We start from the raw sequence: 13,688 nt of genomic DNA, 5'->3' as shown, positions 1-13,688 counted from the left end.
AGCCGTTCGTAATCTTCGGACCGTGGGAGCTCGCCCCAGTCTACACCAGAACAGCACTCTGAGGAGCTGCTGACGTTTGGTAGCAAAATCTCCTCTTCTGAAGAGAAACATTTCGCTGTCAGTGGGTTCCATCAGCCTTGCCATATTTTCTCAGCTGGCTATGATGGAGGGCAGTCAGTGGGCAGACTCACCTGAGGCCCTCCTTCCCAGACTGTGATACAGACAGACCCGCCGCCTGCTTCAGCCCAAAGGGACGGCTTACGGTGAGGCAAAAACCCTGTGTTGGAAAGTTCCTGCCTAACCCTCGCCCAAGCACAAGCATATTGGTCATCGGCCAAAGACTTTCCCCACAAGTTGAACATGTTTGCTCCCCTCTAGCCTCCGAAGGCCGAGTTTACCTAGCTAGGACTCACACTGCAGGAAGGGTACTCAGGGTGCTGGTGACTGCAAGTTGTTTCACCAGGCAGCCCACATCGGGTACAGCCACTTGCATTTTCCAGGGGCACAGCGCAAAGGGTGTCAGCTAACGCGCCTCCAGCCTGGGAGGGCCCACATACACTCTCTGAATGGGAAACAAGCCCATGCCTTCAGTGTGAAAGGCCGCTATGCCTCCTTGCTTCGGCAGCCCAGGGATAGCGTCAGCTCTGAAATGCCTCCAAAGGAGCAGACTCAGAGACCCTTTGAACCGCAGAGCAGGTGCGGCCCAGAACAAGGACTGCTCTTGGGCTGAGAACACCCACTGCCCAGCGCCTCTTTTGGCTACACACGTGTAGTGGGAGGGTGTTGAATTCTGCTGCGTGATAACTTCTCCGGGCCACGTGGTGTGAGCGCAGGTAGAGTGGCCCTCCATCTCCTCCCAGTTTCCTGCCTAAGTTGTACAAGGCAAACTCCCTGCTTGAATCCCCGGGTGGGGTACGTACCCTCCAGAGAAAGGTGGATGCTTGGGACCCAGGGCTAGTCTCTATGTCGATGTTCTGTGCATCAGCTTCGCAGCTGTTCTCTCTAAGCGGGTCCCAAAGGCTTTTTGGAAGACTTTCCTTCGAGGGTCAGAAAGAGGAAATGAGCCGACAGGCCCACGGGGATGCCAGTTCTCTCCAGCCACAACGCTAGCAGCCTCAGACACGCGGGTTCTCTTTGGGACATGAAAGAACCCTATGCTTGGAAGCTTCTTCCATCCAGTTTGAGAGCCGCACTTCCACTGCCTCCTAGGATTCCAGGTGTTGCCTTGCCGTCACAATTTCCAATTCTTAGGCCTATGACGGCAGAGTGTCTGGCAGTTCTCAGAGAGACCTTAGGAATGCAGGCTTTTTGGCTCCTTCCACTGACAAACCAGCTCCTCCAGATCCTCTGTCGATAGGCATTTCATGTCAGAATATCTCTGGGCGCCCTCATTCCTCCTCCACGAAGTAAGACACAAACGGAATTGCCCGAAAGGGAGGAAGCCCTCTGAGTCCGGCAGAGAGGCAGTCTCTCCCCCTCAGCATTCCCCCATGGCTGAGCCCAGGGCATGGGACCGAGAGAGGGAGAAAGACAGCCGTGACCCCGAGCTTTTCCACAATGTAGTATAGGCCTCACCCTCAAGCTCACGTCAATCGCCTAGAGAAAACAGCAGGCCTCGGTCTGCTTTCCTGTGGCTAGGAAACTTGGCTTTCATTCCTTAGGTGGCACACTGGCTCAGGACTGCCCTGCCCGAAGCACTCACGGGGTGCAGCCCTATTTGTTGAGATCAGCCCTTCTGGCTCTCTCTCGGATGAAGCAACTGGAAAAGAGCCGTTCGTAATCTTCGGACCGTGGGAGCTCGCCCCAGTCTACACCAGAACAGCACTCTGAGGAGCTGCTGACGTTTGGTAGCAAAATCTCCTCTTCTGAAGAGAAACATTTCGCTGTCAGTGGGTTCCATCAGCCTTGCCATATTTCCTCAGCTGGCTATGATGGAGGGCAGTCAGTGGGCAGACTCACCTGAGGCCCTCCTTCCCAGACTGTGATACAGACAGACCCGCCGCCTGCTTCAGCCCAAAGGGACGGCTTACGGTGAGGCAAAAACCCTGTGTTGGAAAGTTCCTGCCTAACCCTCGCCCAAGCACAAGCAAATCGGTCATCGGCCAAAGACTTTCCCCACAAGTTGAACATGTTTGCTCCCCTCTAGCCTCCGAAGGCCGAGTTTACCTAGCTAGGACTCACACTGCAGGAAGGGTACTCAGGGTGCTGGTGACTGCAAGTTGTTTCACCAGGCAGCCCACATCGGGTACAGCCACTTGGATTTTCCAGGGGCACAGCGCAAAGGGTGTCAGCTAACGCGCCTCCAGCCTGGGAGGGCCCACATACACTCTCTGAATGGGAAACAAGCCCATGCCTTCAGTGTGAAAGGCCGCTATGCCTCCTTGCTTCGGCAGCCCAGGGATAGCGTCAGCTCTGAAATGCCTCCAAAGGAGCAGACTCAGAGACCCTTTGAACCGCAGAGCAGGTGCGGCCCAGAACAAGGACTGCTCTTGGGCTGAGAACACCCACTGCCCAGCGCCTCTTTTGGCTACACACGTGTAGTGGGAGGGTGTTGAATTCTGCTGCGTGATAACTTCTCCGGGCCACGTGGTGTGAGCGCAGGTAGAGTGGCCCTCCATCTCCTCCCAGTTTCCTGCCTAAGTTGTACAAGGCAAACTCCCTGCTTGAATCCCCGGGTGGGGTACGTACCCTCCAGAGAAAGGTGGATGCTTGGGACCCAGGGCTAGTCTCTATGTCGATGTTCTGTGCATCAGCTTCGCAGCTGTTCTCTCTAAGCGGGTCCCAAAGGCTTTTTGGAAGACTTTCCTTCGAGGGTCAGAAAGAGGAAATGAGCCGACAGGCCCACGGGGATGCCAGTTCTCTCCAGCCACAACGCTAGCAGCCTCAGACACGCGGGTTCTCTTTGGGACATGAAAGAACCCTATGCTTGGAAGCTTCTTCCATCCAGTTTGAGAGCCGCACTTCCACTGCCTCCTAGGATTCCAGGTGTTGCCTTGCCGTCACAATTTCCAATTCTTAGGCCTATGACGGCAGAGTGTCTGGCAGTTCTCAGAGAGACCTTAGGAATGCAGGCTTTTTGGCTCCTTCCACTGACAAACCAGCTCCTCCAGATCCTCTGTCGATAGGCATTTCATGTCAGAATATCTCTGGGCGCCCTCATTCCTCCTCCACGAAGTAAGACACAAACGGAATTGCCCGAAAGGGAGGAAGCCCTCTGAGTCCGGCAGAGAGGCAGTCTCTCCCCCTCAGCATTCCCCCATGGCTGAGCCCAGGGCATGGGACCGAGAGAGGGAGAAAGACAGCCGTGACCCCGAGCTTTTCCACAATGTAGTATAGGCCTCACCCTCAAGCTCACGTCAATCGCCTAGAGAAAACAGCAGGCCTCGGTCTGCTTTCCTGTGGCTAGGAAACTTGGCTTTCATTCCTTAGGTGGCACACTGGCTCAGGACTGCCCTGCCCGAAGCACTCACGGGGTGCAGCCCTATTTGTTGAGATCAGCCCTTCTGGCTCTCTCTCGGATGAAGCAACTGGAAAAGAGCCGTTCGTAATCTTCGGACCGTGGGAGCTCGCCCCAGTCTACACCAGAACAGCACTCTGAGGAGCTGCTGACGTTTGGTAGCAAAATCTCCTCTTCTGAAGAGAAACATTTCGCTGTCAGTGGGTTCCATCAGCCTTGCCATATTTTCTCAGCTGGCTATGATGGAGGGCAGTCAGTGGGCAGACTCACCTGAGGCCCTCCTTCCCAGACTGTGATACAGACAGACCCGCCGCCTGCTTCAGCCCAAAGGGACGGCTTACGGTGAGGCAAAAACCCTGTGTTGGAAAGTTCCTGCCTAACCCTCGCCCAAGCACAAGCAAATCGGTCATCGGCCAAAGACTTTCCCCACAAGTTGAACATGTTTGCTCCCCTCTAGCCTCCGAAGGCCGAGTTTACCTAGCTAGGACTCACACTGCAGGAAGGGTACTCAGGGTGCTGGTGACTGCAAGTTGTTTCACCAGGCAGCCCACATCGGGTACAGCCACTTGCATTTTCCAGGGGCACAGCGCAAAGGGTGTCAGCTAACGCGCCTCCAGCCTGGGAGGGCCCACATACACTCTCTGAATGGGAAACAAGCCCATGCCTTCAGTGTGAAAGGCCGCTATGCCTCTTTGCTTCGGCAGCCCAGGGATAGCGTCAGCTCTGAAATGCCTCCAAAGGAGCAGACTCAGAGACCCTTTGAACCGCAGAGCAGGTGCGGCCCAGAACAAGGACTGCTCTTGGGCTGAGAACACCCACTGCCCAGCGCCTCTTTTGGCTACACACGTGTAGTGGGAGGGTGTTGAATTCTGCTGCGTGATAACTTCTCCGGGCCACGTGGTGTGAGCGCAGGTAGAGTGGCCCTCCATCTCCTCCCAGTTTCCTGCCTAAGTTGTACAAGGCAAACTCCCTGCTTGAATCCCCGGGTGGGGTACGTACCCTCCAGAGAAAGGTGGATGCTTGGGACCCAGGGCTAGTCTCTATGTCGATGTCCTGTGCATCAGCTTCGCAGCTGTTCTCTCTAAGCGGGTCCCAAAGGCTTTTTGGAAGACTTTCCTTCGCGGGTCAGAAAGAGGAAATGAGCCGACAGGCCCACGGGGATGCCAGTTCTCTCCAGCCACAACGCTAGCAGCCTCAGACACGCGGGTTCTCTTTGGGACATGAAAGAACACTATGCTTGGAAGCTTCTTCCATCCAGTTTGAGAGCCGCACTTCCACTGCCTCCTAGGATTCCAGGTGTTGCCTTGCCGTCACAATTTCCAATTCTTAGGCCTATGACGGCAGAGTGTCTGGCAGTTCTCAGAGAGACCTTAGGAATGCAGGCTTTTTGGCTCCTTCCACTGACAAACCAGCTCCTCCAGATCCTCTGTCGATAGGCATTTCATGTCAGAATATCTCTGGGCGCCCTCATTCCTCCTCCACGAAGTAAGACACAAACGGAATTGCCCGAAAGGGAGGAAGCCCTCTGAGTCCGGCAGAGAGGCAGTCTCTCCCCCTCAGCATTCCCCCATGGCTGAGCCCAGGGCATGGGACCGAGAGAGGGAGAAAGACAGCCGTGACCCCGAGCTTTTCCACAATGTAGTATAGGCCTCACCCTCAAGCTCACGTCAATCGCCTAGAGAAAACAGCAGGCCTCGGTCTGCTTTCCTGTGGCTAGGAAACTTGGCTTTCATTCCTTAGGTGGCACACTGGCTCAGGACTGCCCTGCCCGAAGCACTCACGGGGTGCAGCCCTATTTGTTGAGATCAGCCCTTCTGGCTCTCTCTCGGATGAAGCAACTGGAAAAGAGCCGTTCGTAATCTTCGGACCGTGGGAGCTCGCCCCAGTCTACACCAGAACAGCACTCTGAGGAGCTGCTGACGTTTGGTAGCAAAATCTCCTCTTCTGAAGAGAAACATTTCGCTGTCAGTGGGTTCCATCAGCCTTGCCATATTTTCTCAGCTGGCTATGATGGAGGGCAGTCAGTGGGCAGACTCACCTGAGGCCCTCCTTCCCAGACTGTGATACAGACAGACCCGCCGCCTGCTTCAGCCCAAAGGGACGGCTTACGGTGAGGCAAAAACCCTGTGTTGGAAAGTTCCTGCCTAACCCTCGCCCAAGCACAAGCAAATCGGTCATCGGTCAAAGACTTTCCCCACAAGTTGAACATGTTTGCTCCCCTCTAGCCTCCGAAGGCCGAGTTTACCTAGCTAGGACTCACACTGCAGGAAGGGTACTCAGGGTGCTGGTGACTGCAAGTTGTTTCACCAGGCAGCCCACATCGGGTACAGCCACTTGCATTTTCCAGGGGCACAGCGCAAAGGGTGTCAGCTAACGCGCCTCCAGCCTGGGAGGGCCCACATACACTCTCTGAATGGGAAACAAGCCCATGCCTTCAGTGTGAAAGGCCGCTATGCCTCCTTGCTTCGGCAGCCCAGGGATAGCGTCAGCTCTGAAATGCCTCCAAAGGAGCAGACTCAGAGACCCTTTGAACCGCAGAGCAGGTGCGGCCCAGAACAAGGACTGCTCTTGGGCTGAGAACACCCACTGCCCAGCGCCTCTTTTGGCTACACACGTGTAGTGGGAGGGTGTTGAATTCTGCTGCGTGATAACTTCTCCGGGCCACGTGGTGTGAGCGCAGGTAGAGTGGCCCTCCATCTCCTCCCAGTTTCCTGCCTAAGTTGTACAAGGCAAACTCCCTGCTTGAATCCCCGGGTGGGGTACGTACCCTCCAGAGAAAGGTGGATGCTTGGGACCCAGGGCTAGTCTCTATGTCGATGTTCTGTGCATCAGCTTCGCAGCTGTTCTCTCTAAGCGGGTCCCAAAGGCTTTTTGGAAGACTTTCCTTCGCGGGTCAGAAAGAGGAAATGAGCCGACAGGCCCACGGGGATGCCAGTTCTCTCCAGCCACAACGCTAGCAGCCTCAGACACGCGGGTTCTCTTTGGGACATGAAAGAACCCTATGCTTGGAAGCTTCTTCCATCCAGTTTGAGAGCCGCACTTCCACTGCCTCCTAGGATTCCAGGTGTTGCCTTGCCGTCACAATTTCCAATTCTTAGGCCTATGACGGCAGAGTGTCTGGCAGTTCTCAGAGAGACCTTAGGAATGCAGGCTTTTTGGCTCCTTCCACTGACAAACCAGCTCCTCCAGATCCTCTGTCGATAGGCATTTCATGTCAGAATATCTCTGGGCGCCCTCATTCCTCCTCCACGAAGTAAGACACAAACGGAATTGCCCGAAAGGGAGGAAGCCCTCTGAGTCCGGCAGAGAGGCAGTCTCTCCCCCTCAGCATTCCCCCATGGCTGAGCCCAGGGCATGGGACCGAGAGAGGGAGAAAGACAGCCGTGACCCCGAGCTTTTCCACAATGTAGTATAGGCCTCACCCTCAAGCTCACGTCAATCGCCTAGAGAAAACAGCAGGCCTCGGTCTGCTTTCCTGTGGCTAGGAAACTTGGCTTTCATTCCTTAGGTGGCACACTGGCTCAGGACTGCCCTGCCCGAAGCACTCACGGGGTGCAGCCCTATTTGTTGAGATCAGCCCTTCTGGCTCTCTCTCGGATGAAGCAACTGGAAAAGAGCCGTTCGTAATCTTCGGACCGTGGGAGCTCGCCCCAGTCTACACCAGAACAGCACTCTGAGGAGCTGCTGACGTTTGGTAGCAAAATCTCCTCTTCTGAAGAGAAACATTTCGCTGTCAGTGGGTTCCATCAGCCTTGCCATATTTTCTCAGCTGGCTATGATGGAGGGCAGTCAGTGGGCAGACTCACCTGAGGCCCTCCTTCCCAGACTGTGATACAGACAGACCCGCCGCCTGCTTCAGCCCAAAGGGACGGCTTACGGTGAGGCAAAAACCCTGTGTTGGAAAGTTCCTGCCTAACCCTCGCCCAAGCACAAGCAAATCGGTCATCGGTCAAAGACTTTCCCCACAAGTTGAACATGTTTGCTCCCCTCTAGCCTCCGAAGGCCGAGTTTACCTAGCTAGGACTCACACTGCAGGAAGGGTACTCAGGGTGCTGGTGACTGCAAGTTGTTTCACCAGGCAGCCCACATCGGGTACAGCCACTTGCATTTTCCAGGGGCACAGCGCAAAGGGTGTCAGCTAACGCGCCTCCAGCCTGGGAGGGCCCACATACACTCTCTGAATGGGAAACAAGCCCATGCCTTCAGTGTGAAAGGCCGCTATGCCTCTTTGCTTCGGCAGCCCAGGGATAGCGTCAGCTCTGAAATGCCTCCAAAGGAGCAGACTCAGAGACCCTTTGAACCGCAGAGCAGGTGCGGCCCAGAACAAGGACTGCTCTTGGGCTGAGAACACCCACTGCCCAGCGCCTCTTTTGGCTACACACGTGTAGTGGGAGGGTGTTGAATTCTGCTGCGTGATAACTTCTCCGGGCCACGTGGTGTGAGCGCAGGTAGAGTGGCCCTCCATCTCCTCCCAGTTTCCTGCCTAAGTTGTACAAGGCAAACTCCCTGCTTGAATCCCCGGGTGGGGTACGTACCCTCCAGAGAAAGGTGGATGCTTGGGACCCAGGGCTAGTCTCTATGTCGATGTCCTGTGCATCAGCTTCGCAGCTGTTCTCTCTAAGCGGGTCCCAAAGGCTTTTTGGAAGACTTTCCTTCGAGGGTCAGAAAGAGGAAATGAGCCGACAGGCCCACGGGGATGCCAGTTCTCTCCAGCCACAACGCTAGCAGCCTCAGACACGCGGGTTCTCTTTGGGACATGAAAGAACCCTATGCTTGGAAGCTTCTTCCATCCAGTTTGAGAGCCGCACTTCCACTGCCTCCTAGGATTCCAGGTGTTGCCTTGCCGTCACAATTTCCAATTCTTAGGCCTATGACGGCAGAGTGTCTGGCAGTTCTCAGAGAGACCTTAGGAATGCAGGCTTTTTGGCTCCTTCCACTGACAAACCAGCTCCTCCAGATCCTCTGTCGATAGGCATTTCATGTCAGAATATCTCTGGGCGCCCTCATTCCTCCTCCACGAAGTAAGACACAAACGGAATTGCCCGAAAGGGAGGAAGCCCTCTGAGTCCGGCAGAGAGGCAGTCTCTCCCCCTCAGCATTCCCCCATGGCTGAGCCCAGGGCATGGGACCGAGAGAGGGAGAAAGACAGCCGTGACCCCGAGCTTTTCCACAATGTAGTATAGGCCTCACCCTCAAGCTCACGTCAATCGCCTAGAGAAAACAGCAGGCCTCGGTCTGCTTTCCTGTGGCTAGGAAACTTGGCTTTCATTCCTTAGGTGGCACACTGGCTCAGGACTGCCCTGCCCGAAGCACTCACGGGGTGCAGCCCTATTTGTTGAGATCAGCCCTTCTGGCTCTCTCTCGGATGAAGCAACTGGAAAAGAGCCGTTCGTAATCTTCGGACCGTGGGAGCTCGCCCCAGTCTACACCAGAACAGCACTCTGAGGAGCTGCTGACGTTTGGTAGCAAAATCTCCTCTTCTGAAGAGAAACATTTCGCTGTCAGTGGGTTCCATCAGCCTTGCCATATTTTCTCAGCTGGCTATGATGGAGGGCAGTCAGTGGGCAGACTCACCTGAGGCCCTCCTTCCCAGACTGTGATACAGACAGACCCGCCGCCTGCTTCAGCCCAAAGGGACGGCTTACGGTGAGGCAAAAACCCTGTGTTGGAAAGTTCCTGCCTAACCCTCGCCCAAGCACAAGCAAATCGGTCATCGGCCAAAGACTTTCCCCACAAGTTGAACATGTTTGCTCCCCTCTAGCCTCCGAAGGCCGAGTTTACCTAGCTAGGACTCACACTGCAGGAAGGGTACTCAGGGTGCTGGTGACTGCAAGTTGTTTCACCAGGCAGCCCACATCGGGTACAGCCACTTGCATTTTCCAGGGGCACAGCGCAAAGGGTGTCAGCTAACGCGCCTCCAGCCTGGGAGGGCCCACATACACTCTCTGAATGGGAAACAAGCCCATGCCTTCAGTGTGAAAGGCCGCTATGCCTCCTTGCTTCGGCAGCCCAGGGATAGCGTCAGCTCTGAAATGCCTCCAAAGGAGCAGACTCAGAGACCCTTTGAACCGCAGAGCAGGTGCGGCCCAGAACAAGGACTGCTCTTGGGCTGAGAACACCCACTGCCCAGCGCCTCTTTTGGCTACACACGTGTAGTGGGAGGGTGTTGAATTCTGCTGCGTGATAACTTCTCCGGGCCACGTGGTGTGAGCGCAGGTAGAGTGGCCCTCCATCTCCTCCCAGTTTCCTGCCTAAGTTGTACAAGGCAAACTCCCTGCTTGAATCCCCGGGTGGGGTACGTACCCTCCAGAGAAAGGTGGATGCTTGGGACCCAGGGCTAGTCTCTATGTCGATGTTCTGTGCATCAGCTTCGCAGCTGTTCTCTCTAAGCGGGTCCCAAAGGCTTTTTGGAAGACTTTCCTTCGAGGGTCAGAAAGAGGAAATGAGCCGACAGGCCCACGGGGATGCCAGTTCTCTCCAGCCACAACGCTAGCAGCCTCAGACACGCGGGTTCTCTTTGGGACATGAAAGAACACTATGCTTGGAAGCTTCTTCCATCCAGTTTGAGAGCCGCACTTCCACTGCCTCCTAGGATTCCAGGTGTTGCCTTGCCGTCACAATTTCCAATTCTTAGGCCTATGACGGCAGAGTGTCTGGCAGTTCTCAGAGAGACCTTAGGAATGCAGGCTTTTTGGCTCCTTCCACTGACAAACCAGCTCCTCCAGATCCTCTGTCGATAGGCATTTCATGTCAGAATATCTCTGGGCGCCCTCATTCCTCCTCCACGAAGTAAGACACAAACGGAATTGCCCGAAAGGGAGGAAGCCCTCTGAGTCCGGCAGAGAGGCAGTCTCTCCCCCTCAGCATTCCCCCATGGCTGAGCCCAGGGCATGGGACCGAGAGAGGGAGAAAGACAGCCGTGACCCCGAGCTTTTCCACAATGTAGTATAGGCCTCACCCTCAAGCTCACGTCAATCGCCTAGAGAAAACAGCAGGCCTCGGTCTGCTTTCCTGTGGCTAGGAAACTTGGCTTTCATTCCTTAGGTGGCACACTGGCTCAGGACTGCCCTGCCCGAAGCACTCACGGGGTGCAGCCCTATTTGTTGAGATCAGCCCTTCTGGCTCTCTCTCGGATGAAGCAACTGGAAAAGAGCCGTTCGTAATCTTCGGACCGTGGGAGCTCGCCCCAGTCTACACCAGAACAGCACTCTGAGGAGCTGCTGACGTTTGGTAGCAAAATCTCCTCTTCTGAAGAGAAACATTTCGCTGTCAGTGGGTTCCATCAGCCTTGCCATATTTTCTCAGCTGGCTATGATGGAGGGCAGTCAGTGGGCAGACTCACCTGAGGCCCTCCTTCCCAGACTGTGATACAGACAGACCCGCCGCCTGCTTCAGCCCAAAGGGACGGCTTACGGTGAGGCAAAAACCCTGTGTTGGAAAGTTCCTGCCTAACCCTCGCCCAAGCACAAGCATATTGGTCATCGGCCAAAGACTTTCCCCACAAGTTGAACATGTTTGCTCCCCTCTAGCCTCCGAAGGCCGAGTTTACCTAGCTAGGACTCACACTGCAGGAAGGGTACTCAGGGTGCTGGTGACTGCAAGTTGTTTCACCAGGCAGCCCACATCGGGTACAGCCACTTGGATTTTCCAGGGGCACAGCGCAAAGGGTGTCAGCTAACGCGCCTCCAGCCTGGGAGGGCCCACATACACTCTCTGAATGGGAAACAAGCCCATGCCTTCAGTGTGAAAGGCCGCTATGCCTCCTTGCTTCGGCAGCCCAGGGATAGCGTCAGCTCTGAAATGCCTCCAAAGGAGCAGACTCAGAGACCCTTTGAACCGCAGAGCAGGTGCGGCCCAGAACAAGGACTGCTCTTGGGCTGAGAACACCCACTGCCCAGCGCCTCTTTTGGCTACACACGTGTAGTGGGAGGGTGTTGAATTCTGCTGCGTGATAACTTCTCCGGGCCACGTGGTGTGAGCGCAGGTAGAGTGGCCCTCCATCTCCTCCCAGTTTCCTGCCTAAGTTGTACAAGGCAAACTCCCTGCTTGAATCCCCGGGTGGGGTACGTACCCTCCAGAGAAAGGTGGATGCTTGGGACCCAGGGCTAGTCTCTATGTCGATGTTCTGTGCATCAGCTTCGCAGCTGTTCTCTCTAAGCGGGTCCCAAAGGCTTTTTGGAAGACTTTCCTTCGCGGGTCAGAAAGAGGAAATGAGCCGACAGGCCCACGGGGATGCCAGTTCTCTCCAGCCACAATGCTAGCAGCCTCAGACACGCGGGTTCTCTTTGGGACATGAAAGAACACTATGCTTGGAAGCTTCTTCCATCCAGTTTGAGAGCCGCACTTCCACTGCCTCCTAGGATTCCAGGTGTTGCCTTGCCGTCACAATTTCCAATTCTTAGGCCTATGACGGCAGAGTGTCTGGCAGTTCTCAGAGAGACCTTAGGAATGCAGGCTTTTTGGCTCCTTCCACTGACAAACCAGCTCCTCCAGATCCTCTGTCGATAGGCATTTCATGTCAGAATATCTCTGGGCGCCCTCATTCCTCCTCCACGAAGTAAGACACAAACGGAATTGCCCGAAAGGGAGGAAGCCCTCTGAGTCCGGCAGAGAGGCAGTCTCTCCCCCTCAGCATTCCCCCATGGCTGAGCCCAGGGCATGGGACCGAGAGAGGGAGAAAGACAGCCGTGACCCCGAGCTTTTCCACAATGTAGTATAGGCCTCACCCTCAAGCTCACGTCAATCGCCTAGAGAAAACAGCAGGCCTCGGTCTGCTTTCCTGTGGCTAGGAAACTTGGCTTTCATTCCTTAGGTGGCACACTGGCTCAGGACTGCCCTGCCCGAAGCACTCACGGGGTGCAGCCCTATTTGTTGAGATCAGCCCTTCTGGCTCTCTCTCGGATGAAGCAACTGGAAAAGAGCCGTTCGTAATCTTCGGACCGTGGGAGCTCGCCCCAGTCTACACCAGAACAGCACTCTGAGGAGCTGCTGACGTTTGGTAGCAAAATCTCCTCTTCTGAAGAGAAACATTTCGCTGTCAGTGGGTTCCATCAGCCTTGCCATATTTCCTCAGCTGGCTATGATGGAGGGCAGTCAGTGGGCAGACTCACCTGAGGCCCTCCTTCCCAGACTGTGATACAGACAGACCCGCCGCCTGCTTCAGCCCAAAGGGACGGCTTACGGTGAGGCAAAAACCCTGTGTTGGAAAGTTCCTGCCTAACCCTCGCCCAAGCACAAGCAAATCGGTCATCGGCCAAAGACTTTCCCCACAAGTTGAACATGTTTGCTCCCCTCTAGCCTCCGAAGGCCGAGTTTACCTAGCTAGGACTCACACTGCAGGAAGGGTACTCAGGGTGCTGGTGACTGCAAGTTGTTTCACCAGGCAGCCCACATCGGGTACAGCCACTTGCATTTTCCAGGGGCACAGCGCAAAGGGTGTCAGCTAACGCGCCTCCAGCCTGGGAGGGCCCACATACACTCTCTGAATGGGAAACAAGCCCATGCCTTCAGTGTGAAAGGCCGCTATGCCTCCTTGCTTCGGCAGCCCAGGGATAGCGTCAGCTCTGAAATGCCTCCAAAGGAGCAGACTCAGAGACCCTTTGAACCGCAGAGCAGGTGCGGCCCAGAACAAGGACTGCTCTTGGGCTGAGAACACCCACTGCCCAGCGCCTCTTTTGGCTACACACGTGTAGTGGGAGGGTGTTGAATTCTGCTGCGTGATAACTTCTCCGGGCCACGTGGTGTGAGCGCAGGTAGAGTGGCCCTCCATCTCCTCCCAGTTTCCTGCCTAAGTTGTACAAGGCAAACTCCCTGCTTGAATCCCCGGGTGGGGTACGTACCCTCCAGAGAAAGGTGGATGCTTGGGACCCAGGGCTAGTCTCTATGTCGATGTTCTGTGCATCAGCTTCGCAGCTGTTCTCTCTAAGCGGGTCCCAAAGGCTTTTTGGAAGACTTTCCTTCGAGGGTCAGAAAGAGGAAATGAGCCGACAGGCCCACGGGGATGCCAGTTCTCTCCAGCCACAACGCTAGCAGCCTCAGACACGCGGGTTCTCTTTGGGACATGAAAGAACACTATGCTTGGAAGCTTCTTCCATCCAGTTTGAGAGCCGCACTTCCACTGCCTCCTAGGATTCCAGGTGTTGCCTTGCCGTCACAATTTCCAATTCTTAGGCCTATGACGGCAGAGTGTCTGGCAGTTCTCAGAGAGACCTTAGGAATGCAGGCTTTTTGG

This window comes from Balaenoptera ricei, chromosome 20 (genome assembly GCF_028023285.1).
Source record: "Balaenoptera ricei isolate mBalRic1 chromosome 20, mBalRic1.hap2, whole genome shotgun sequence".
NCBI classification, from domain to species: domain Eukaryota; kingdom Metazoa; phylum Chordata; class Mammalia; order Artiodactyla; family Balaenopteridae; genus Balaenoptera; species Balaenoptera ricei.
Note: the sequence above shows the minus strand (reverse complement) of the source record.